The following is a 26643-nucleotide window of genomic DNA, read 5'->3' on the forward strand; positions in this document are numbered from 1 at the left end:
GTTCAAGTGGAGTCCAAAGATGCCATCCACAAGAACATGGGCCAGGTGCTGCCCTCCCTGGTCGGCTTGCTCTTCCACTTGCAGTGGTCTCAATACTGGAAGACTTTTTCTTATCCCACCCATGTCCCACATTTCCTCCTCTTCAGGGTTCACAAACCTAATCCCTTCTACCTCTGTTCATAGACATAGAAGAGCTCTCCTTGGAAGCAGGGGGCTTAGAAATCCCAACTTTTCCACCCTTGCCTCTCTAGGAAAGTGAGTTGTCTACACAAACAGCCATCTGGGCACAGATGAAGCAGATGAGTCCTCTCCTAGTGGCAGTGGAGATGTTTGTACAGACACTGAGCCCAGCTTGCTTTGTCTTACAATACTCAATCTCTGGCATTGCTTCTTTGATTAGCTAGCTCTCCCACTGCCACTCAGTTGGCTGACCACTTTCTCTTCACTCTTGCCTATTCTCCCAGGAAAAGTACTCTCTTTATGGTGCTTTGTTTGGTTAAGCTTCCCATATAACTATTCAGTTTCTTCTTACAGCTTCTTTCTCTGAAGCTAGGTACATCTTGATTGGGATGCCTTAATGCTCCCCTGGCAGCATGGCATAATGGTAAGAACAGTCTTCAGAGTCAGAAAGACCTGAGTTTGAAATTTGGCTCAGCTGATCCATAACTGTGCGACTTTCCAGGAAAGTGACCCAGCCTGTGTTCTTCATCTGTATAACTCTGAGCAATGAATATCTGCGTTCATTTAGGTACTGACTTACTTGAAGCCTCAGTTTTCCCATCTCTTAGATGAGGATAACAGCAATTATTTGGTAGAGCTGGTTGAGGATCCAATGTGATAAAAATGTGCAAAGCACATGGTAGGCCCTCGAACACGGGTATGTGCTCTTTGCCCTCCAGGGGACCCTTTTCCTTTTAGCCAGCCCCTCCATCATTGGACACCCTTCCCTCCACCTTGGGTGTTCCTGTTAGGGGTCACAGGCTCTTCTGGGCAAACAGCCTCTGAGAAGATGAGGCTTTCCTTTCTGTTTGCCTAAAATCAGAGTCATTTTTCTGTCTCTTGTTTTTCTTGTGTTGTCTGTTTCTGGCCTGTTATGGATTGAATTGTGTGTTCCTCACCCTTTTTCGGGGTGGGGAGGGGGAGGATAAAAAAGTATGTTGTGTTCCAATACCCAGCACCTGTGAATGTGACCTTATTTGGAAATAGGGTCTTTACAGATTAAGCAAGTTAAGATGAGGTGATTAGGGTGAGTTCTTATCAAACTTGACTGTTGTTCTGATAAGAGAAGAAGAGAGCACCATTTGGAGACAAAGACATAGAAGACAGCCCGTGAAGACAGACAGAGATTGGAGATTGGCCATCACAAGCCAAGGAAACTGGGACTACAGAAACTGGAAGAGGGAAGGAAGGGTCCTCCCCTAGAGGTTTGAATGAAGCATGGCCGACACCTTGATTTCAGACCTCTGGCCTCCCGAATTGAGACAGAATGCATATTTGCCATTTTCAGCCAACCGATTTGTGGTCCTTTGTTACAGCAGTCACAGGAAACTGACACCCTGGCCCCACTGTTAGTTAGAGTCCACTTGACTGAGAGGTTTATTAACTTGTGAAATGAACATTTCTTAAAGCCCACCTTTAGAATTGACAAGTTGTTTACCCCAAGGGGGGGATATATTATGCACTTATGTGTAGAATAAAATGGATAGAGAGGGGCAGGGTTAGTCTGATCAAGAAGGGAAAAGAAGCACTTAGAAGACTTCAAAGCACCACCCTGCTAATGAATAAGACAAAGCAACTTGGAAAAGTAGGGACGGTCTGAAGTGAGGGTCAAGGTGGGAAGAGTCACAAGTCCACAGTTCACAGGTTTCAGGGGGGCTGGCATTTTTGTGCTGATTTAATCTACAATTTCAGCTTATCAAGGGATAAGGCTGACAGACTAAAAATTAGCCACAGGGTACAACTTTACTCCTGGCTTAACAGAGGACTAAAGACATAAAGTAAGCCGCCGTGTCAGAACTTGCAGGGCAGTGTGAAACACTGAGGTTTGAACAAAGCCGAGTTGGCCTGAGTATGAATTACAGGAAGAAAGGAAGGAAGAAAAAGAAAGAGCTCTGGGCTATTTATTCCTTTTCTATGGAACACATTGAAGAAAAGATTTGTCACAGACCCAGCTGGAGGACGTGGGGCCAGACAGGGCACAAGGGGCATGAGTCACAGCTCCCAACTTTCAGAAGCTCCGTATGCGGGAGCCCAGCAAAAGGCTCACCACTATTCTGATGGAGTCCCTTTGGTTTGGGGGCTACACAAGATTCAGCCAAATGTTGTGCAGGTCTTAGAACTTAGAACCAGTTATGATGGCCTTGGACTGACGCAGCATGTTGTTTTAGGTAAAACAGTACTTAGCTATCAGCTGGGTGGAGATGGAGGAAACTGGTTGACACTCTGTTGATGGCGTGGTCAGATCTGATGGGGATGGGGTGGCTCTTGACTCAGTTTAAGACTATAGTGGACTTTCAGTTGCCTAGCATGTGTTCCTGCCATGTTCTGATGTTCCTTTGGAGACTCAACCTTTCTTTCTTCCCAGTTCCTGCTGCTAGGAGCAGGTGCATGGCCATGCTACAGACAATCAGCATATTCCATTGTCCTGGCCCCACAGTAATGGGTTTAGGAATGGGCACATGTCAGCCCCAAGGGTCAATCCTAGGGATTTTTACAAAAACTATTGAGGACAAGATGCAGTTACTTGGATTGCTGAGAGAAGAGGATGTGCATCGGAAGCCGCTGGGGGCCATCTTGGTACCACATTGGAAGAGCCAGTCTGAGTAAGCCCAGGGATGGAGAGAGAGAGAGTCCTGATGAGACTGAGCCCTTACATCTAGTGGTGCCTAAAGCTCTTTTTTGTTACATGAACCAATACATTCTAGCTTTTTATTTTTTTAGGCCATGAGAAGTTAGGTTTCTTGGAAACCTAAAGAGTTCTGACTAATACACAGACCTCAGCAGGGCAAGATAGGACCACAGAAAATGCCACCAAAATATATAGAAGACAGAATATACGAGATATAATGTGTGGCACGTTGCACTGGATGGCTTGTAAGGTAAAGATATGATCTTAGGAATAGCTTTGAGAGCATTTTAGAGTACTTAAGAGTATTTCCAAACATAAAATGATAGTATTACTCTTTTAAATACTTCTGGGATTAGGGAATAAACAAAGTAAAAAAAAAAAACAGTAATCTGAATTTTTCTTGTAGTAATATGGCATCATCATCACCATCATAAAAAGACGATTCCAAAGGCAAGAGGTGTGGGTTTCATCTGGGCTCTGATCTAGGGCTACCAACTTGTCCTGGTTTGTCCAGTGGGACTGCCCCTGTTTTATAATGGAGAGTCCCCTGTTCCCAGAACCACCTCAGTCCCTGGCAAACCTGGGTGGTCTGTCATGTTGTATCTTTGGGAAGCTCCAGGTTTTCATAAAGGGCTGCAGTGCTCACTGCAAAAGGGGAAGGGGTATCAAGCGACCGACCTCTTCTGCTTCAGTCAGAGCAATTTCTCTTCTATATTTTTATTTTTTTTAATTTTTTTAAAGATTTTATTTATTTATTTGACAGAGAGAGAGAGACAGCAAGAGAGGGAACACAAGCAGGGGGAGTGGAGGAGGGAGAAGCAGGCTTCCTGCAGAGCAGGGAGCCGGATGCGGGGCTCGATCCCAGGACCCTGGGATCATGACATGAGCCGAAGGCAGACGCTCAATGACAGAGCCACCCAGGCACCCCTCTTCTATATTTTTAAAAAATCAGAGTCTGCCCAAGATTTTTGGGGGGCATAGGGAAACATGCTCTTTGAGGGACCTCCCTTTAGAATTCCATGATTTAATTTTCTTTGTTATGAGGCAAATGGCTCTTACAGACCAGTGTTTCCTGCACCTGGCTGATCATAGCAGTCACCCGGGGAACTTTAAAACGGCATACATTCCTGGCTACCACACCTGGAGATTCCAACTCAGCCAGAATCAAGTGGAGTCAGAGATCTATATTTTTAAAAATCTTTGCAGGTGACATACATATAAATTATTCACAAATGCTGGTATGTTAACTATCATTAATAATAAATCACTTTCCACACACCTCACAAATGGCTAAGACACACCATTGTTTGAGGTACTGTTTCCATTACACCTTAAACTTTCCATGCATCAGGAGGGCTTGTTCAAACAGCTAGATGGACCCCACCTGCAGGGTTTCTGTTTCAAGGAGGGCTGGGGCAGGACAGGGAATTTGCATTTCTGAGATGCTCACTCGTTGGTAGGCATCATCATTGTAGACCATAATAAGCTTAGTTGAGTGTCTTGTCTGGTCTCTTTCATCTTTGTAATTATTGTAAAATGCCCCTCTCACCTCCCCCTAGCATAGTCCTAAGTAAATTATTGATGAGACAATGTGTGGATAAATGTTTTATTGGCCTCAATGACGGTGACCTTTCCACCAACTTTCTAAAGAATATTGTGACCTATATCCCTTAGCATGTGAAAAAGGTTTCTGTTAGTTATCTAAGGAATACTGTCTCCTGGGACCTCTGCTGAGGACAGGGTGGGAACAACAGGATTTCCTGCTCTGGGCTTTAGGGGCTTTGTGCTGAATACAATGAAGTAACTGCCACGTTCTGTCCTGGGGCCTCCGGACAAGCACACTGGACCCTCCCCAAGACTCCATTTTGCTTGTTTGTCGCTTTCTAAAGCTGGCAGATTTGCTTTTCACCCACCAATTCCTTTCTGTATTTCTTTTGCTTGTCATTATATTTAAATTGTTGAACTGATTTGCAGGGACATTACCTAAACATATTGTGGTTGCTGTAACTCTTTATTTCTGTGGATAAACTTGTCATTATCCTTCTGGAAGCCCAAGAAGGATTACTCCAATCCCTGCTTAGGCTGTGCAGGGGCCTTTCATCAGGCCTGCAGCCTTTGGCTTGTATCTGTTCTCTGTTGGTGCTGGAACAGCTGTGGGCACCTTGGCACTGTCTTCCCACCCATCTTCACTAGTGCAAGAAATGTTTCTTGTACTACACATGGCCACAATCTTGCCCTCAACCCAGACACACCCCAAAAAAATTAAAAAAAAAAAAAAAAAGAAAGCCACTGACCATTATTAGCTGCTAAATACAGGAGTACATTGTCCAAGTTCTGCAGGAACATTCAGATGGTGTTTAAGTGGCTTTGAAACTTGTATGTAACTACTTGAAATAAGAAACAGCACCCAAAAAACACAAATAATAATAATAATAGAATTTAAAGATTCCCTCTCTTTATTAGAGACCATGATAATATTTCAAACAGATGGTTGTTTAGTTGGTATACAGTCTAGTTACCCCAGAAAACAAGATATGTGCCCCAAATGCAGGAAACAGAGGACCATTCCAGCTCCGCCCTGGAAAGAGGATTTGTTTTTGGTCAGAGCATATAATTATGGAGAAATAATCCATTCTAGATGAGTTCTATAACAACAGCCTTGCTAAATGTCTAAGTCTGTGGCAGTGAACAAAAACAGGGTTCTCTGCCCATTACGCAGGCAGCCGGTGTGGTCTCAGCTCCAGAAGTGACTAGTCAGCAACTAAAAGAAGCAGTCTGCTATTCCACAACATCAACAGCATGATGGAGACACTACCTTTCCCCCCAAAGCCATGGTGGCAGAAATGCTTGCCAGCGTAGAACTGTCCTCTAGTACAAACTCATCTGAGAGGCTTGGCTATGTGTACCCTGGAAGGTTCTGAAAACCTTTGGTGTTGTAATGACACTTGTGTTTCAGGAGACACCTCTGAATCTGGCTGACAGGAAAATATCATGTTAGGTAATAATAAAATTGAGGACTGAAAAAGTTTTGACTCTCCTTTTTAGAGACTCAAGTCAGTCTTGAGGGAAACTGGGTATTTTCCTTGTAGGCTTTCAGAAACACGGTGGGTGGTGATGGACAGGGGGGTGGGAGGAGGGAGGAAACATGACCAGCATGTCACTCTTAATAATTGCTTCTTGTCTTCAAATCGGGATGTTGATGTTTTTCCACTTTACAAAATGTGTGTGTGCGTGCGTGTGTGTGTGTGTGTGTGTGTGAGAGAGAGAGAGAGAGAGAGAGAGAGAGAGAGAGATGGTCAGGGAAGGGTGTTGCAAGGAGAAATGGAAAACAACTCCCACTATTCACAGAGACTGAGGAGATTCAAACACTAAAGAAGTCAAGTTCACACCATTGCAGGCCACAGAGTGAGGATGCAAAAGTATCATGGCTTAATTATGCATATTACCACTGCCTGCCAGGGAAACGAGGCAGTCCACAAAGTCCATCTTTTTTAAGGTGGATCAGCATCAAGTATTTTGTAAGAGACACATGAGTTTGTAAAAGTTAAAGCGACTTGAATGGGCTTCTGTATATAACAGAGAGAAGACAAAGCTCCTACCATGTGGAAAGACAAGTCCTCAGCAATCTAAGTCAGATGAGTTATAGGAGAGAGCCAGCAAGGGTTTCCTTGGGATGGGAGTGGAGAGGCACAGCAAGAAGGATATGTACATGTATCTCTATGTAGGGAGATGGTTAAGGAAGCAGACTGAGGTTTCCGGTAAGGCCTTCCTTCCTGTTTACCCTTGGAATCCAGAAGCAAATGGGCCTTTGCTCAGGAGTCTAAGAAGTCATTGGCCATGTTCGGATTTCTCTGAGGAAGGGGGGGGGGGATGTTTCTGCCTTATGGTCTAGCATCATGAGGACATACCCAACGGACTTTACAAAACAAGTGCCTGACTATCTGCATTTCACAACAGTCCATATTGGTGAGTTAATTTTTGGTAAATTCATGTTAAAGAGATAACTACATATAAGCCAGTTCAAAGCTATCTTTGAGATGAGTTCCCCTCATATAAACTTGACTTTTACCTCATGTCCTTCTGGACATATTCCTCCATACTGATGATGCTTGGTTGTCATTACAGAAGTTTCTCAAGACCTGCTTCAGCCATCATTAGACAGAGTTGAAAAATTTTTTCTTTCATAATATTCCGTATGAATTACCACATGTTGTTGACCCCAGGCTTCAGAGAGATCTATCACATAAAGTTGGCATCCAATCCATTAAACACCATTTTTGTCATGAAGATCTTCTCTAGTTGAGAGAGCTTACCATGTTGGTGCACCATTTTGTTTCCAGATACCTATTCCCTTGAAACTTGTCTCATGCCACTAAGGGACAAACCACTGAACCAGTGTGGAAAAAACAGGCCTTATCAAATAATTTTCTGAAATTTCTGCCTGCATCATGACAAAGAAAGGATGCTCTTCTGTCAGCAGAAGTTGGTGTGGAATTCATAACGAAACTGTCCTTCATATGCTAGAATTCTGCAGGCTTCAATTGCCAATGTGTCACAGGGCAGGGTGAAGATCGTCCTTTCTAGCTCCAAATTCTGTAGTTCCAGGGAACTGCTGTTGGAAGAAGCCTCAGTCTCTAGTGCCACCCAATAGGCAAGTATGGATAAATTAAAAAGATATCAAGCAAAAGAAACACTTCACTCATGGTGAAGAGGGAGTGACATGGGAGAAAGGGTTGAACTACAAAGTACAACAGAGATCAGCAAAATAACCACCAAAGGAGAACATGATCAAGAGGCTGCTAATAATTTAAAGAGTTCAGGGAAGAGGAGAAAATGAAATAATCCTCACCAGTAAGAATGGTGTGGTCACTGCTTAGCCAGGGAAGGGTACCACCCCTTGCCTGCATCGACCTTTCGTGTAATGGACAGATCTTCACAAGAGGAGAGAACTATGGCAGGAACAGAAAGGGTACACAGCAGTTTCCCACTCAAAGTCCAGAGACAGGCCAAACCCTACCTATGTGTAAGCTTTTTTGTGTGTATGCACATGAGGCACTTTTTCTTACTGCCATTTACTTTTGGGGTACTCAAATCTTATTCCATGAAAGAGTGGAGGCTGCTCTCCAGAATTAAGCTGCTCGATCTGGAAATAAGAAAACTGCTTTTAGCAAGCTTGGTTTGGGGTTTTGCTACAGGGAACTTTTGTGCTAAGACAGCAGTACCATTAGGGTAGGAATCAGAGGAAAGGGGACCATGGTTAAAGTCTGACCAAACCCTAGATGGCACCCTCTTTTTATCCTATTCACAGTAGATGGTTGAGAAATGCTTGTTGCTGATAAGAGAACAAAAGACGCATCAGTTTTTGTGAGGAAACTTAGAGGAACATTGTGTGTCAACTATACTTCAATTAAAAAAAAAATTCCAAATCTAAAAAAAAAAAAGAAAAGAAAACCCATCATGTAGATTTAAATCATTTCAAACAATTAATGATGTAATAATGAGGTGCTTTGTTTCATATGTGATAATTAAATGTTATAATCAAAGATTCATAATGTCAATTATATGAAGAGCTTTCACTAAAGAATCTTTTGTTGCTGTTAAAAAAAGAAACTTAAAAGTAGACAAGAATTTTATATATATAAATATATATAATTTCTATTGATAATTACATATGATCTAATTATATATGCATTTATATGTATGTATATATGTGTGTGTTTATATGCATATAAATATACATATATACACATATATGTATGTATATATATAATCTGTATTATATAATCTGTATTGTCTATATTATATATCTGTATCTGTATTTTACATATATATATATATATATATATACATATATGTATATAAAATCTAAATGTGACCCTAAGAAGCAATATTTAACATTAGTAAGAGAAGCTATGCATTTGGAGGAGGGGTAAAGCACCAGGGCCTGGAACATTCAAGAGGAGATGTCAAGAAGGAAAGAGTATGTGAGCTAAGCCTGGCACATGAGTAAGAAGGAGAAATTAGTCTGGGCAATGGTGAAGGCACAGATATTCGAGGAATAGTTGGGAGACTGTAAAGGAAGAAAAATGAAGTGTTCATGCATGGTGTTATGTTGGCAGTCTTCCATCTCATCTCTCGTTCTATTCTGTGTGTTCTGCCTCTCACTTCTCTTCTGCATGTCTTAAGTCTTACAGTAGCACCCCTGGGCCCAGCTACTAGCAACCAGAGCCACAATGAATGCTTTGACCTCCATATTCTAGGAGCTTCTCTTCTTATTTTTTCCAGATCCTGTGATTTATTCTTTTTTTTAAAAAAAGATTTTATTTATTTATTAGAGAGAGAGTGTGAGAAACAGCATGAAAGGAGATGGTCAGAGGGAGAGGCAGACTCCCCGCTGAGCCGGGAGCCCGATGTAAGACTCGATCCCAGGACTCCAGGATCATGACCTGAGCCGAAGGCAGTTGCTTAACCAACTGAACCACCCAGGCCCCCCTCCTGTGATTTATTCTTTAAATTATATCGAACAGCCCCAGTCCCATTATTCTTTCACTTTAGTTTCTTTTTCTTTCTTGCCTTTCTCACTGGAGGGAGAGATTGTGTAGGTGTCAAAATTTGGTACTGGGTTGACTCTCATCATCCAGGAAATACACACCTACACACTTGGGATATGTCATAAACCACCAAGTCAAAGGTGAATCTCTTTTATTAAATGGCAATACGTCAGGAATTGAATGTGAAAGGAACAGACCTTTATTGATCAAGAGTCTGCTAATAATTTAAAGAGTTCAGGGAAGAGGAGAAAATGAAATAATCCATTAAATTCTATGCAAAGCTTTATAGGGGACAGAAATGACTAAGAAGTTTAAAAAGTTTCATTTATTGGACAAGACAGATGGCTAACAACTAACTATGCTACTGTTGAAATAAACTATTGAGCCAAGACTCTGTTTCAACATACTCCATGACGATACGGCAATCTCCATTGATAGTGCATTTTTTAAAATTTATTTAAAGATTTTATTTATTTATTTGACAGAGAGAGCGAGAGCAGGAACACAAGCAGGGGGAGCGGGAGAGGGAGAAGCACACTCCCCGCCCAAGCAGGGAGCCCGATGTGGCGCTCGATCCCAGGACTCTGGGATCGTGACCTGAGCCAAAGGCAGACACTTAATGGCTGAGTCACCCAGGCGCCCCGATAGTGCATTTTTTTAACTTAAAATTTTTTCCTTATGAAATTTCTCTCATAGGGTCTAACTACTGAGGCAAAATTCAAAGGATTCTGTTAGCCCTGCCCAATTTCCAAATCCTTTTTTTTTTTTTTTTTTGACTAAATGATCCCTCTCAATTGAAGGACTCCCTCTCAATGCAGAGACTTCTCTGGTTCAGCGGAATTAATGTGTGCCACAGTTGTCTACATGGCATTCACAGCCAGCTGTGGGATAATCATCCCACTGACAGAACCAAAGACACAAAAACCTGGTGAAAGATGCAGTAGAGGGAATCCTGTCATGTAAAGTCATGATTAACAGGTTAGCACTGGAAGGGGATGAGCAGGAGAAATTTCTTTGCCAGAAGTTGTGTAAGCCTAAAAATGATTTACAATTGGATGACTTCAATTATCATGTGAAGATTCACCTTCTAGATCTCATAAAAGAAAATTCTTAGAGTGTTATGGATACACATCCCCCCCCCCAAAAAAATGAGGGACATCAACAAAGCATGCCTAATTGAGTAGGAGGGAAAGACTGTGGTAAATCCAAACTATGCTCATTTGGGACATTAAAGTACTAGATTCTAGGAGTATATTTAGCCAAGGAAGATTCTGCATCGTAGTGTGACATTGTATGTAGTTTGACAAAGTTGTGTCTTCAAAACAGTCACTCCCACTTCTGTGAGCCTGAGAAGGGAGGAACCCATCACCTCCATTCTCAGCTGGGGTTTGAAGGATACTATTTTGCTTATGCTAGAATGAAGTGAATAAATGCATGGATGTTTTTTAGTCAGGTAGATCTGAATTCAGATTCCGGGTAGGACAATCTTGGATTTGTAGTCATTATAAAGCTTAGAAATTTTTCCCATTTAATAGTAATGGCTAAACAAATTTTTAGGGCTTCTCAAGTATAAGACATTGTTGGAAGGGATGGATATATATTACTTCATCTAAATTCACAATAATCCAATGAATTGGTGTGTAGAAATGAGTTAATACAGGAGGGCTGAGGCCTTAGAAGGCACTGCTTGCAAGGTTGGCCCTTGGCTGGCATTTGGGAACTTGGATTTCAGGAGGGTTTCCACCATTCCTGATAAGAGATACTCACTCTATCTAACTGTTTGTACAAACAATGTAGTTTCTGCTAACACCCTCTCCCTTTCTGGGAATTTTGAAGTTTTGGTATGTGGCAGACAAGTGGTACCTAAGTGACCAGCCCTTGCTCAAAATTCTAGCCCTGAGTCTCTGATGAGCTTCTCCGGTAGACTCCATTTCACCCTTGCCATAACTCCTTAGAGGAATTAAGCATATCCTGTGTGACTCCCCTGGAAGAGGATTCTTGGTAGCTTGTGTCTGGTTTCCTCTGGACTTTGCCCCATGTGCTCTTCCCTTTGCTGATTTCTATTTGAGTCTGTTGGGCATAATAGATCATAGCTGTGGGTATGACTATATGCTGAGTCCTCTGAGTCCCCCTGGTGAGTCATCAAACCGGGGGTGGGCTTGGGGACCCATGGCACGGGTATGTGGCATTATTATTATCATCTCTGTTTTAAAGGTGAGGATGTGGCTTCACGGAGAGGTTACTCCACGAGAGGTAACTATCTTAAAGTCACACAGCAGGTGTGCAGCACCACCAGGACTTGAACCCAGGAAGGCTAGCTCCAGAGCCCTTGTTTCCCCCTGTGGAGGCTCTAAACGTATAACACCTCCCTCATTGTGTGATCATGAGGCAAAGGAGGTGTGCTTGCTCAGAACATACTAAGTGCTCAGTGAAACTCTATTATATTATTATGCACCAGTCCTCTATCCCTCCCGCCTTCTAACCAGGAAATCTACCTACATTCCCTACAGGCCAATGATAGATAAGTAGAATGTCTCTAAGAAGTTGAAACATGCATGAGGAGGGAAATGGAAGGGAACAGCATGCAACTCAGTGACTTATTTTTTTAACAACAATAATATCTATCATAAGATCTTTTCTTTTAGCCAAATGGAGCTTCTATGATTCCACTCCTCTTTCCTTGCCTCTTCTGTCTCCTTGGGCCCGGCTTGGAGGGGTCGGACAGGGTGGTGATGGTGATGAAATCAGCAGAGCTGGCTGGGTGTTTAGGAGAACTGAGGCAGAACCAGGAGAGGGGCCAGGCAGTTTTGGTTGAGCCTCTTTCATTATGGTAACCCTATTTTCTACCACCCATCCCCTAGAGGGGAACACATTGTCTTGCAACAGAATACTGTATTTTTTTTGTAGAAACCATATTTTTAAAAATTCAGTTTAATTAACATGTAGTGTATTATTAGTTTCAGAGGTAGACTTTAGTGATTCTTCAGTTGCATATAACACCCAGTGCTCATTCCATCAAGTGCTCTCCTTAATGTCCATCACCCAGTTACCCCATACACCCACCGACCTCCCCTCCAGCAGCCCACTGTTTGTTTACTATAGTTAAGAGTCTCTAATGGTTGGTCTCCCTCTCTGATTTCATCTTATTTTATTTTTCCTTCCCTTCCCCTATGTTCATCTATTTTGTTTCTTAAATTCCACGTATGAGTGAAATCATCTGATATTTGTCTTTCTTTGACTGACTTATTTCGCTTAGCATAATACCCTCTAGTTCCATTCATGTCTTTGCAAATGGCAAGGTGTCATTCTTTTTGATGGCTGAGTAATATTCCATTGCACACACACGTGCGTGTGCGCGTGCGCGCACACACGCACACACACACACACACTCCATATCTTCTTTATCCATTTATCCATCGATGGACATCTGGGCTCTTTCCATATTTTGGCTATTGTGGACATTGCTGCTATAAACATTGGGGTGCATATGCCCCTTTGAATCACTGTGCTTGTATCCTTTGGATAAATACCTAGTAGTGCAATTCCTGGGTTGTAGGGTAACTCTATTTTTAACTTTTTGAGGAAACTCCATACTGTTTTCCAGAGTGGCTACACAAGTTTTGCAACAGAATACTTAACATTCTGCTTGCTAAAATTATTTCCCAATCACCCTCACTCATTTCCTACCTTTCAAGCAGAAACATCCAGTTTCTTTCCACTGAGGAAACTAAATAACCCTAGCATTTCACAGACTTATTCTTACACTGCTTTCAAAGAAAAACAGCTCTTCCTGCCAAATGCCTGTTTGCTATATGTCAGAGCAAATGTATGGCAAGTTGCTGTGTTGCCTTAATTACTAGAACAAGATGTCCTACTCAGAGCTGAGTTGGCTAAAGCACAGTACATCTACATGGCAGAATCTGGACGGTAAAGGAAGATGTCCTTGATGTAAAACATCATCTCCTCCATCTCCTCCCCAAAATGCCTTTTACTAGAGAAACAAACTTATTTCATAGTAAGAAATATGACTTAAAATGCAAATGGCGGGTGAGTAGTGGCTTGGTGATGCCAAAATCTAAATCAATGAGATCAAATCCTTCCCTATGAGCACACTTTGATGAAGTCAAATTGGAAGGAGTCCACGCCTTCCACGGATATCAAAGAGTTGGAAAGAGGACTTGGTCAGAACGAGAGCCAAAAGAAGGAGATGAGACTTAGGAAAAGAAGCTGAAGGGCCACTTCATCTGTATAGTAGATTTTCTCATGGGAAATCTTGGCCTTTGGTGGGCAGTATGATAAAAGCAATATAGGAGAGGTGGAAATTTGAACAAAAATATCCTATCTGGCAATAAAACCCATTTTTATCTAAGTTAAATCAATGTCCTTACACCAAAGGTGTGTTCACTGTTGGGATCCACTGCAAAGAGTTGCCTCATCATTGGATAAACTCCTTTAAGCCAATGACTCAGGTTCAGTCCTAGCTAGGCCTTTTGCTCAGTTCCCCAATTTTACATAAGTTATCTCATCTCAATTGCCCAATTTTACATAAGTTACCTTTGGACCTCGATCTCCTCAGTTTCATTATCTGTAGAGTGGGGGATATAATAATGCTCCCAGGACCCCTATGGGCACTGAATAAGATGATGTGGGTCAACGTGCTGACTGAATTGCAAATCAATACCTAAAGTTTGGTCTCCAGGTTTCACTGTATTGAACATTCAGAAAGGAGGGTTACCTCAAGAGGAGGGCCTTATAAAGCTAAATTGCAAATGGAATGGGCATGGCAGCAAATTCACTTCTGTGACCAGTCAAATATTAACTTTCCTTATTGCAGCAGCTGAATCCTTCCTCTCCGGTTGGTCTAAATGTGGTCCAAAAAGGTGATGGGCATCAATTAAGACTTAGGTCAGAGTCTCTGAAGTAGCCAGTGATTTAGTTTCTGGGATGAAGGAAAACAAAAATCTTACCAATGGCTGGATAAAAATAACATTCCTTTCTATTGTGATCATCCAACATCAAGGAAATGTTTGAAATTTAGGCAGCATAGTATGATATGCCTGCTACAGTTATTACATGGTGAAACTTCTGAAAAACACAGCAGCACAAATGTGTTTTATCAATCTTTGCTGTTGGTAAGAATCATGGGGAAAGCAAATTTGAGTCACTTCCCAATGCAGTTTACTCTAAAATGGATCATTATTCTAAGGGACTTGTCATGCCTGTTAGGTTCAGATTCATCTGCTTGGAGTACCCCACCCCCACCCGCCCCCGCTCTGCCCCCCATCATTCAAATGCTCTGTGCTTTCTTCACAAATGCTGCACACAGACTGTCATTAGGTGCAGAGTAAGCTGCAATTAGCAAGTCTGTCAGCTTCTCTTACAAGGAACTTATTTTTCAGTGGAAATTTTTGTAATGGTTCCTGTCTGATCTTTAACTCTTCCCTGGAGACCAAACTCCCTAGCTCAATTCTTGGCAACTCGATTCTAAGAGTGAATGATACCCCTTTGGACCAATTAATTACTGTAATTTCTTAAAAATGTAGCTACTAGCTGTTTTGGCACCTTCCACACTGCACCCCTTGCAAATAAATCCTGCAGGGCTCTGAAATGTTTGGCCTCCCTGTTTGAACCCTCAGAGACTTGCAAGACTGAGTCTCAGTTCTCACAAGGCCTCTTCAGTGTGGTCAGGGGTAGTAGGCAAAAGCCTCAGTGTTTCAGGGACTCACTTGCATTTCATTTACTAGGTGAGGGTGATAAGGTGTTTGCCAACGTTGCCCAGCTCAGTCACCAAGGGGCTGTGTAGAATTTATAGTGTATCCCCCAGAAACTGCTTCTCCCCTTTCCTCTAGGCCCATGGGGCCCCTTGCAAGTTGAGAAGCAGAGCTAGGGTTGGAACCTAAGGAATCTAAACAGAGGGAGAAAGATTTTAAACTTAAAAGGCAAAAATAATGAAGATCTCTTTAACTTACAGATAAAAGGCACATAATTTAATTTATCAACTAGAGATATTCCTGTGATTCCTCATGAGCACAGAAAATCGAGTTGTCTATGTGAAAATCGAGTTGTCTATGTCTCTCAAGAGGCCATACAGTGCTTTTCTTTTCTATTTGTTTGAGTCACACTGAGCTAACTATTATAACTACTACATGACTACAAATCAACATACAATGAAAGAAATCATCCCAATAGTTTTGTGACTTCAAGCCTGCTTGAAAAAAGCCCCAGGCTGGCAGGGCCCTATTGGTGCTCTTCCCCCGTGTTGCCCAGCATACGGCAGGGACTCCAGAAATACTTTTGACTGGTGACTGATAGGCGTGTTGGTCTACGTGATGACAAAGGATATCCTCCTTGTATTTCATCTTCATGAGCTCATGTTTATCACCGAGGTAATGAAATATCATTTTAACCCTCTTTTACAGAGGCGGATATGAATTTAATTGGATTATTTCATTCACCCTAGAAGTCTTTGGGTTTTTTTTTTTTTTCATGTTCTTCTCTTCCAGAATTCTTTTCTTGTCAAACCCTATTCATTCTTGAGGCCCCTTCTCTTTTATGAAAACTTATTCTCTGTCCTACTCTTCTTCCTCATAGCTAGTATGTACTGAGCTTTTAATGCGTCAGATACGGCTCTAAGTGTTTTGCATATATTAACTCATAGAACACTCAAAACCATGTACTGAGTCATAAAAACCACTGAGTGAGGTACTACTGCTCTTACCTCCCATCTTTAGAGGAGAAACTGAGAAACAGAAAGGTGGAGTGTAACGTGCTCAAGACCACACAGTAGTAAGGGGGTAGAAGAGGGACTAAGACCCAGCCCATTGGCTCCAGAGTTGTCTTCCTGAATATTCCACTGGTTATCCAGCCCTCTTGGATCTGCCCATTTCCTGAACTCTGATGATCCCTTTTGCTTTTGACTTTTTTTTTTTTTACAAGGAGATAGATACTAACCATCATTTTACTAAAAAATAGGCTTAATACTCTATGTTCTATTGTATTTGTTGCTTTGGATTTAGTTCACATCTTTTCATATATTTGTGTATAGATCACTTTTATTCTTTTATTTTTAACAGTAGCATGGTATTCCAAAGTGTGGATTCCCAAATTATAAAAGGATCCTTCTGATGGACATTCGGACTGTGTTCACATTTTCAATATCCTGCACAACTGCATTTCGAACCATCACAGAAGAAAGAAACACATGCTACGTTGAAGTCAAATAGAGAGTGTGGGGTCAGGTAGCTCTTCTCTCCTAAGAAATAAATTATTCAGCAGAGAGAAAACGAGACCAGTATTGCTGCTGGAGGCATTAACTCGTGTACATAAAAACTCTTTTCTCCACCCAACACTTTAACTGTGACATAGACACATTTTGCCACTAAATCTTCCCAGCAGGAACCCGGGAGGGCCGATGGCAAGCCTGCTTGGGGTAAGGTATTACGTGAAAGCATTCCTGACATTTTCCTATGGCTGAAACAAGCAGCCAGCCACATTTTCTCAGAAAAGTGCTCAGGCCAAAAATATTCTTTGCTCAGCTATATTGACTTGAACTGTGTTTTTCAATCAGGCTGTTATTCGAATACTGGAGCAGATCCAAATTTGCTTTCCTGAGGAAATGTCCATCTCTGCCCACAACATGTGCAGGCCAAGAGGATGGGCTTCTAGCCTCTCACGAGGGACAGTGTGCCAGAAGGCTGGCTCCTGCGTCTGCCTTCCCATGACCTGCATGCAAGTCAAAGGGAGCAGCTCACAGATCCCTAGAAGTCCACTGGGGCACAGCCACCTTGCGCCTCGGCTCAGACCACCTGGTCTTCCCTGCACCATCTCCTCACGCTTTTCTGTTTCCTATTCTTCCATATGGGCCATCTGAACCTCAGCCCTCCTGAGCAGGCTTCCTGACCTAAAGAGCTCTTCTTATCCTGGACAGTAATGGCATTGCCCTCTATCATTCACTTGGTGAGTCACTCAGTCATCATTTGTTTATCCATTCAACAGATATTTGTTTTGCACCTACCAAGTGCCAGAGTTGCAGCACTGAACAAAACTAAGTCCTTCCCTGACAAAGCTGGCATTTCAGGGGAGGAAACAGAAAATCAAGCAAACGCACATGTATTTACTATGCCGGGTGGTGGTCAGTGCAGGTAATGGAGTGGGTGTTCGAGGCGGGATGTGGCTATTTCCTATAATGTGGGAAGGGAGGGCAGTGTGATAAGGTGATCCATGACCTGAGAGCTGAGGGAGGGGAGGAGCTTCACAGGTAAGTCTTGGAAGGTCCTTCCAGTGCACAAGTCATGAGTTGGGCGCACACTTGGCCATTTAGGGGAGCATCAAGGAGGCCATTTAGCGGCTTTGCAAATGTGATTTTTGTTTGGCAAATGTATGTTTTCTCCTTAACTCAAATGTAAGCTTCTTGGGGGGGGGCATGGTGGAGATTACAGGTGATGCCTTCTTTAGTAAAATTCTCTTCTCTGAAGTACACCGATCTGTAGTATGTGTCCTTGTGCCCTTCCCAGCCCTTTCTAAAAACTTTGATTGTATTATTACCCCTAGCTGTGACACTTGACTATCCTAAGAAAATACTAATGCTCTCTCAGAGCATAAGTTGTGCACGTGACGCTCAAATGCCCAGGGCGACATATCACACTTAGCAAGCTGGCACGGATAACCGCATCTTAAAAAAAAAAATAGATTCTCAGTTCTAAACAGTATGAACTAATGAACTAATGCCTTTTTCTCTAATGCCTGCTTTTGTGTCAGACAAGACATCAAAACCACAATGAAAATAGAGGCCAATAAAGTAAATAATTTAAAGCAACCAAAGAAACACCATCAAACAGTCCTGTCTTTCCAAATCAATACTTCTCAAATCAGAACACCCTGATGAAGTGGTTCTTTTATCCATCTTGCCATAAAAATAAAGAAATTATGAAAAAAAATCAAGTAATTATGTGCAATGTACCTTGATCGTTTTATTTCAAATACAATGGTTTGCAATTGTCAATCCTTACTGTCATTTATAACTGAATTAGATGTGCTTTCAAAAGCTGTATAACGGATAGCACATTGTGTATAATTGTTGAATGTGTTTAAGGTCATTGTATAATTTACATCTGAGGTCTCTTGTCAACCATAAAGTCCATGAAGACACAACCTCATTATGTCCCAATACCACATTATCAAGGAAAATTGCATTTGATTGACTTGTGTTGTATTTGCAGTGCTTCTTGAGGGCATAAAACATACACGTGTTTTTAATTACTTGGGCATGTCTTACATATGAATTCCTTAGAGATGGGGATTTTGTCTACTTAGCCTCACTGTCGAATCCTCAACACCTAGCACAGTGCCAGCCCATAGGGGTCCCTTAACAAATGTTGAATAAATAACTAACTTACTTCCTTAAATGAGATACGGTACCTGTGATTGTTAGTTTTATGTGTCAACTTGGCTAGACCAAGAGACCCAGATATTTGATCAAAGATTATTTTACATGTTTTTGTGAAGTTATTTGTTATGTAAGATGAGCATTTAAATTAGTTGACTCTGAGTAAAATAGATAACCCTCTGTAACGTGGGTGAACCTCATCTAATCAGTTGACAGTCTTAAGAGAAAAAGACTGATCTGCCCTGAGCAAGAATTCTGCCCACAGACTGACTTTGCACTCAGCTGCAATAGCACCTCTTCCCCTGGTTTCCACCTGCCAGCCTGCTCTGCAGATTTTGAACTTACCAGCTTCTATCGACACATAAGCCAATTTCTTAAAATAAATCTTTCTGTATACAAACATATATGCTCACATACTATTGCTTCTGTTTCTTTAAAGAACCCTGACTAGTTCAGTATGCCTTAATCATTTATTCTCTCAGTGAATCAATCAATATATGTTATTTACCAAGAATCATTCTCACCCACCAAGACCCAAAGCCACCAAAGCCAGACCAGTGACACAACCCTGGAGAGCTTTTGACTTCAACTTCTGCACTCTGGTGGTGGCCCAGAGAGCATTACTTCCTCAATGTTTCATTTTTTTTTTTTTTGTGATGCAAAGCACCTGTACATCTTCTCTCTAGAGAAACAGGTGCCAAGAGAACATTGTACTTGCTAAAGGCATGTTGTGATGGTGTTATGGGAGGTATCAACTTACTACCGTGATTTTAGGGGAAAATACTTCCCATAGTGATGCAGAGCCATTAATAGTATCACTTCCTCTAAATATTTCCACTCTTTATGAGTGAAGCTGTGGGTGGGGAATTTCTGTCATGGAAACTAGCCAAAAGGTTACAAAAGGTTCATGGACACTGTACCATTTGATGACTGTGTGGTCACTAATTGGTCCCATATATGCTAAGGGAAAGATGATTCTAAAAATACATCAGCAGGAAGCCTCTAGGGGAGCATGGTATGAAATTTGGTTCTCTTCGGGATCTAGCAAAGTGATTAGCAGTCACAGAGCCCGTTTGCTGACCTGGGGGAGAATGCAATGTAGAGTAAGTATTCAAATAGAGCCTTCCACCAAGAGTTTATGTGGTAGGAGAAGTGGACATTGAGAAGGAAAGCCTTCCTTATTGTGCGCACAGTAAGCACAGTTCTCATGTGTGAGTTATGTTTTATCCCTGAGAATCATTTTTATCTCTTTCTTCCTTCCACTTAAAGCCCCTTCCCTCCTTTGATGTCTTTTTCCTTCTGGCCCTCAATTCTCTACTTCATTTACCTCTTATCTCCAGTTAAAACCTGTTTCTAACATGCAGCAAAGCTTCACACCTCTGCTGGTCATACTTTGTGCACGAGAGAGGGGGAAATTTGGGGAGCACTGTGCCTTCCTGAAATTATACTCTGAGCCTCCATCTTTCGCAATTACCTAGCACTCTCAATGGATAGAAATGATAGATGGTCATATGTTACACAAAAGAACGCTGTACAGCCATCAAAATAACTCATCAACGCCTATTTGCATCAACATGGATAATCCTCAGAAATAATGTTGAGCCAAAGAGACAGACACGGAAGAATATGTATGGTATGATTATATTTGTTTCAAGTTCCCAAACAGGCACAAATAAACTGCATATACAGTACACATAAATTAATACATATATTAATTAATATATATAATTATATATTATATATATTATATATAATATAATTAATAATAATATATAATTTTTTATAGAAATACGTTTATGCATAAAGTGCACATACACATATGATATATGTATACATATGGACATATGAGGCTGATCTAAAAGGAAAAGGAAGAGAATGTGATTAACACAAAATTTAAGACAGCAGTTCCCTTTGTTGGGGGGGCATGGGTAGAAATGGGTACAATTGGTAAGCCGCTGCAATCAGGCTTCAAGGGTCGATAAGGTAAGCATTAGTTCAACATGTATTTGTTTTATTTCTATTATTATTTAGAATGTATGTCTACATAACATGTACTTCTTTGTGGTATGAAATGTTTTGCAATATTTTACAATTTTTCTAAAGTGAAATTTACTTGGGTTATTAATCCTCATTTATCTTCCTTGGGAAAGGAAGGGAAGGGCTCAGGGAATAACAGCTGGTTATAAAAATTAAAGAGAAAGCTCATTGAGTTATAGACCTCCATTAGCCAATGCTTCTAATCCAAAGCGAATGTGAAGAAGAACATGGATGCATCGACACCTCCTTCCGCCATTGCCAAGTGACTTCTGAACCCCCCGGGGAGGGTCGCTCGAGGCAGAACCGCTATGTATGTAATGGAGCCTTGCGGTGTGTCAGTTTCACATGGTCTACCATCATCAGCTGGACATTTGGGAGCCACGGTGGGTGCACTGAAGTTGTTTATTTAAATGATTAAAACTCAACAGGGGGCAGCTGGCTGGCTCAGTCGGGTAAGCGACTGACTCTTCATTGCGGTTCAGGTCCTGATCTCCCGGTCTTGAGATCAAGCAAGCCCCACCTGTCGGGTTCTGTGCTGGGTGTGGAGCTTACTTAAGATTCTCTCTCTCCCTTTCCCTTTGCACCCACCCTCCTGCTCGCACCCAAGCTCAATCTCTCTCTCAAAAAAAAAAAAAAAAGTGCAGCAAAGGGTGGTGTGATCACCCCCTGCCTAGGACATCCCCGTCATTCCTGGGCATGCGGCACTCCCAGGATGGGTGCTGGATGGAATGAGATGCCCCTGTGACCTTGAGGAGCTCCTGCTCTATAGAAGCTCTGCCAGTCTTCTCACAAAGTCCTACCTTCCAGCATCTGCATACCGGGTGTGCTGCCAGTACAATCAGTAACATGATTTTTTTCTTTAAACCGACTCACTTTTTTTTTTTAACTTAAAGATGTTTATAGCATCAGATAATTTATACCACTCCTGCAGATAAATTACCAGTGCCATTAAGGTTAATAGAAGGTAATCATGAAAAGTAGATGTGGGAGAACAAAACCATCCTGTTAACTTTTAGCTAGTGAGCATTGCCTGCCGATGGCTCTCAGCCCAAGGGCCCACTTTCTTTTTGTTTAAAATGATACTTGGCCAATGGTTAGAGAATGCTAAGATCAGGCCAAAATCAGAGGCTCAAAAGAGTGAAAATGGAAAAGTTTTCTATGACAAAGTCTAGAGACTCAGCATGATTTTAGGCCATATCTATATATCGTGTACCGTGTAAAATTATCCTATGGTGCCCCACAGTTTGGAAATTTTGATCAAATGACTTGCAAGGAGACAGATAAGCAGAAGGCAAATGGAGGGCGCTTGTTGTAAGATGCAGTACAGTTTTGTAGAGGACGTGTTAAGTCTAAAGGTGCTCTCCCTGCGGCACCTGGTTTGCTCAGTCAGTAGAGCATGTGACTCTTGATCTCAGGGTTGTAAGTTAGAGCCTCACGTTGGATATAGAGATACTTAAAAACAGAAGCTTAAGAAAAAAAGAAATAAAGGAGCTCTCCCTATGGTAGAACCTGGGTCCTTTCTGTAAGCAGGATCTCAGAAGGGGATGAAGAGGACCCTGAGTGGATATGAGAGAGATCAAAATGCAGATATCTACGAATAAATAGGGAACAGCAGATGACATGACCCAAGTGTCCACAGCGCTGTGTAGCAGATTGTCTCAGCTTCAATTTCACCAAAGCAGACCCTGACTCAGATTCAAGTGCATGTAGTTTAACAAATGATCCCAGGACACCCTGGTGGGGAACAGGGAGTGGGGGATGGGTAGTGAGAAGGCACATGAAAGGCACATTATCAAGCCAGCTACCACTGAGCTTGAGCTCACGTGGAAACTTTGGGGCAAAGGTAAAAGGCTTGTGTTAGAGTTATTCCATTCAGGCCTGAGGGAGCTGGGATGTTTATGGCCCATTGGAGAGTTAGTTTCTGGGCATTTTCATCCGCCTTTAAGCAATTACAGTGACACTACCTGGCTTAGAGAAAGCTCTCAGGTCTTTAGATAAAGATTCAGGCTGTTAGAAGTTAGTCCAGTTCTGGCAAACCATGAGAGACTCTTAGCTCTAGGGAGCAAACTGAGGGTTGCTGGAGGGGACATGGGCAGGGGGGTGGGGTAACTGGGTGATGGGCATTAAGGAGGGCACGTGACGGAATGAGCACTGGGTGTTGTATGCAACTGATGAATCACTAAAGTCTACCTCTGAAATTAATAATACACTACATATTAACTAAATTGTATTTAAATAAAGAATTAAAAAAAGGAGGGAATAAAAGGATGTCCCCAAGAGGTGAGCAGCTTGTAAGAAAGACGAATTAAAGGAGTAATCATCCTCTTAACTAAGAAAAAAAAAAAAAAGATGACAAAGAAGTTAGTTCAGTCCTGATGAGGCCGGAGGGATCTAGGTAGGAAACTGCTTTTACTACACCCTCCCTCTGCTAGAAACTTAAAAAAACCTGTCCTGTTTAATCCTTACCAGAGCATTCCAAGAGAGCTAGTTCCCCTAATTTACATACAGAAAAAGAGGCATCAGAGCTGCTTCATTTGCCCAAAGTCATACACAGCCTGTGTTCGATACCTCCGGTTACACCTTTCTAGTCTTCTTTTTCAGTATTGAGGTAAAATTCACATCACATCAATTAGACATTTTAGAGGACCATTCAGCAAGATTCAGTATATTCACAGTACTGTGCAGTCACCACCTCTACCTCGATCCAAGACATTTTTGTCACCCCAAAAGGCAATCTCAGACGCATTAAGCCCTTGCTCCTCATTTTCCCCTCCCCCAGCCCCTCGTAGCCACCAATCTGCATTCTGTCTCTACTGATTGACCCATTCTGGATATATATATATATATATATATATATATATATATATTTTAAGATTTTATTTATTCCACAGAGAAAGACACAGCCAGAGAGGGAACACAAGCAGGGGAGTGGGAGAGGGAGAAGCAGGCTTCCCGCTGAGCAGGGAGCCCAATGAGGGACTCAATCCCAGGACCCTGAGATCATGACCTGAGCTGAAATCAAGAGCTGGATGCTCAACCTACTGAGCCACCCAGGCGCTTCTTCCTTAGGATTCAATTCTAAGCCACCCTCCTGCTTTCTCATTCAATACTTTCCCTCAGGTGTATATCACCAGAACCTGAGGCGGCAATTACCAACTCTACACCAAGGATCCCCAGACCTCTTCTTGGAGCTCGAGATATTGGTCAGTGTTGACCGCCTGGCTGACATCTGCCTTTGGATCCATTCTAGAACTGAACTAACCTGGGCCTGGTCCCCACCAGCTTCACCAGTTTCTGTGATTGACAAGCAGCATCAATATCCATTTGGACGTGCAAACCAGGAAACCGGGGGTCATCTTTGACAACCCCCTCTCCCCCACTCTCCTTTTCTGTCAACCGCAAAGCACTGTTGATATTCCTTTCTAGATGACTTTTAAATTTGTGTAATCCCTTCTCCGCTGCCACCACTCTTGGCTGTACTCACACAGATATGCTCCCTTGGCTGACTTCATCCACCTTCTCATTGGTCTCCCTGTCTCTAGGTGTGGCCCCCTCCCATCCATTCTCCACACCTGTTGAAAGGGATTTCTGAGAAATGCAAATCAGACCCCAGCACCTCTACGTTCTGCAGGGCTTTTAGAATCAGCAGCATCTTTATACTGAAACTTTGGGCTCATTTTGAGCCACTCCCCACTTCCCTCTTCTTGCACTGACCTTGATTTTGCCAGATAATTCTGTGGTCTCCTATCTCAGGAAATGATCTCCGCTGTTCCCTCTGCCTGGAGCATAGCCTTGTGAACTCCTACACCTTTTTCAGTTCTAGTCTCACCTTCCTTCTAGAAACCTCCGGGCCTCCCAGATGAGATCAGCTTCCCTTACAATATGTTCTGATCCTTATCAGATTTGTGTAATTAGTAATTAACGTCTGCTTCTCTCCTGGACTGTAAACTTTTTGGAAACAGGACAACATCAATTTTGCTTCATCCTATGTAAGTTTTGACTTAAACACAGCTGCCCCACAGTGAATACTCACTAGATAGGTGTTAAATACATGAATTAGCTAATTAATGAGAAATGAAGCACCACCTTAAAGCTGATTTCACATCCTTCCCTCTCCACTGCTCCCCTTTGCCCCATTCTTAAAACAGGAATGTCCTTGAAAATGGGGAGGAATTTCCTCCCAAACTTGGAAGGAAACAGAAACAAGGAGGAAAACCACTTGGCTGGTTCCCAGAGTTCTGTCACGGGCAACTGCTCTTCACACCCACTTCCGGGTGGGAACCAGCTTCTGGGGGGAGGCGGGTACTCCTCAAGGAAGGGTTAAGAAGACCAGAGCACCCACTCTCAGCTCTCATCACTGGCACAGGGGGGAAAAAAACTGCTCACCAACGTCCACACAACTTTGAACAACATATAACCCTTTTAGAATGGCTTCCCCCTTTCAAGTTGTATATGTTCTTCATTTTGAAATAATTTCAGCAAGATAAAAACCCTTTGTGGAAGAAAGGCAATCAAATGAATGAACTAGTTACGTGACTTAGTATTGAGAAAGGAAGGATGAAGCTGTTGGGGTGGCCCAGTGTGACCAAGTAGAACACCGTGCAATTTGTTCCCAGCCCCTTAGAGATGATGCTAAAGACAAGGCCTCTGCAGAGCTGGACAAAACAAGTCCAATTCTCAATCATGGTTTCTTGTCCCCTCAAGGATCGTTCCCAGAGGACCTGAAAATGACATTATAAATGACTCAAATCCACCATCAAGTGTAAGTGATAGCCCACATTTAGGAAGTATGGAAATCATTTAGAAAGAGCCAAAGCACAAGGTTATCACAGGTAAGCTCTCTGAGGAGGGCAGCAAGAGGGGAGGAGCCATCCAGCTCCTACACCAGGAAGCACCTACCCAAGATGATTCAAAAACTAGAATCATGTAGCTTTTAGGTTGCATTAAAGCCAGTGCCTGCAGGTCACCTTGAAAGAAACCTGGAGTCCCCCTTTCCTCCTTTGGGGCATGTTGAGTCCCTCTGGGCTCCAGTTAAGGGGTATCAACAGTGGGGAACACTAACAGATGTCTGACACCAACTCAGGAAGTCAGAGTCTGAGTGAGTCTCCCCACCCCCTCAGGCCACAGCGAGTGTCTGGGAACTCACCCAGGGCAGGACCAGTGTTGCTGGCTCATCGGGTCTTCCCTGGTGTTCTTGCCCTCTGTCTCACAGGCAGGTGGGAGGGGGCAGCTTAGTCCTGCCTCACGATTATGCTTCTCTCTTGCGGCAGCCACCAGACTTGCTTCTAAAGGCAGCTGCAAGCATTTCCCTACTGGGCAACCACACACGTAGAATGTGAGTGGTGTCTGTACGTGTGTGTTTTTCCTTCCGGTTGCTGTAAGTGATGTTGTCTCGGTTCATTTCCTCTCTGTGCCACATTTTTTTTTTTTTTCCTCTGATACATGGGGGGTGATTTGTAGCTTAGGGACAGGTGGGAAATCTAACTCTACTCTGGACTGCTTGCTATTTTGAGAAAGAGAGGTGATCTTTAAATTATGATCGCAATGAAATGTAGGGCAGTGGCATAGGCTGCATGGAGGCAAACCTTAGGCTATTCCAAGGCCAACTAGATTAGGATTTTGTGGTTTTAGGGACTTAAAATATCCTAAAGATTTCCACTATAAATTGACATGAAACATCTTTTCATTTAACCAGTATTTATTGAGTCTGTGCATTGCAAGAGGTACCCTGTTAGACACTGGGTACACAGATGGAGAATTCCTATTTCCAGTGTGGTATAGAAGCAGAGATTGAGCAAGGGAATTGGGAAGGGAATTTGGAA

The 26643-nt window shown here is 42.4% G+C and overlaps 1 protein-coding gene across 3 annotated transcripts in view; it reads right to left on the reverse strand.

Annotated features, from left to right (window-relative positions):
• Positions 1–26158, reverse strand: part of NEDD9 (neural precursor cell expressed, developmentally down-regulated 9) — a 178298-nt gene extending 152140 nt beyond the window's left edge. For 2 of the 3 annotated variants that reach the window (XM_025890955.2, XM_025890953.2), the window contains exon 1: positions 25968–26158. The gene's annotated coding sequence lies outside the window, so the exon portion shown is untranslated. Of the gene's footprint in view, positions 1–24535; positions 24710–25967 lie in introns of those variants that run through there. The other variant, XM_073877574.1, reaches the window with a different exon arrangement.
• Between the last annotated feature and the right edge of the window lie 485 nt (positions 26159–26643).

This window comes from Callorhinus ursinus, unplaced genomic scaffold (assembly GCF_003265705.2).
Source record: "Callorhinus ursinus isolate GAN/ISIS: 27379988/994484 unplaced genomic scaffold, GSC_fseal_2.0 scaffold26, whole genome shotgun sequence".
In the NCBI taxonomy this organism is placed as follows: domain Eukaryota; kingdom Metazoa; phylum Chordata; class Mammalia; order Carnivora; family Otariidae; genus Callorhinus; species Callorhinus ursinus.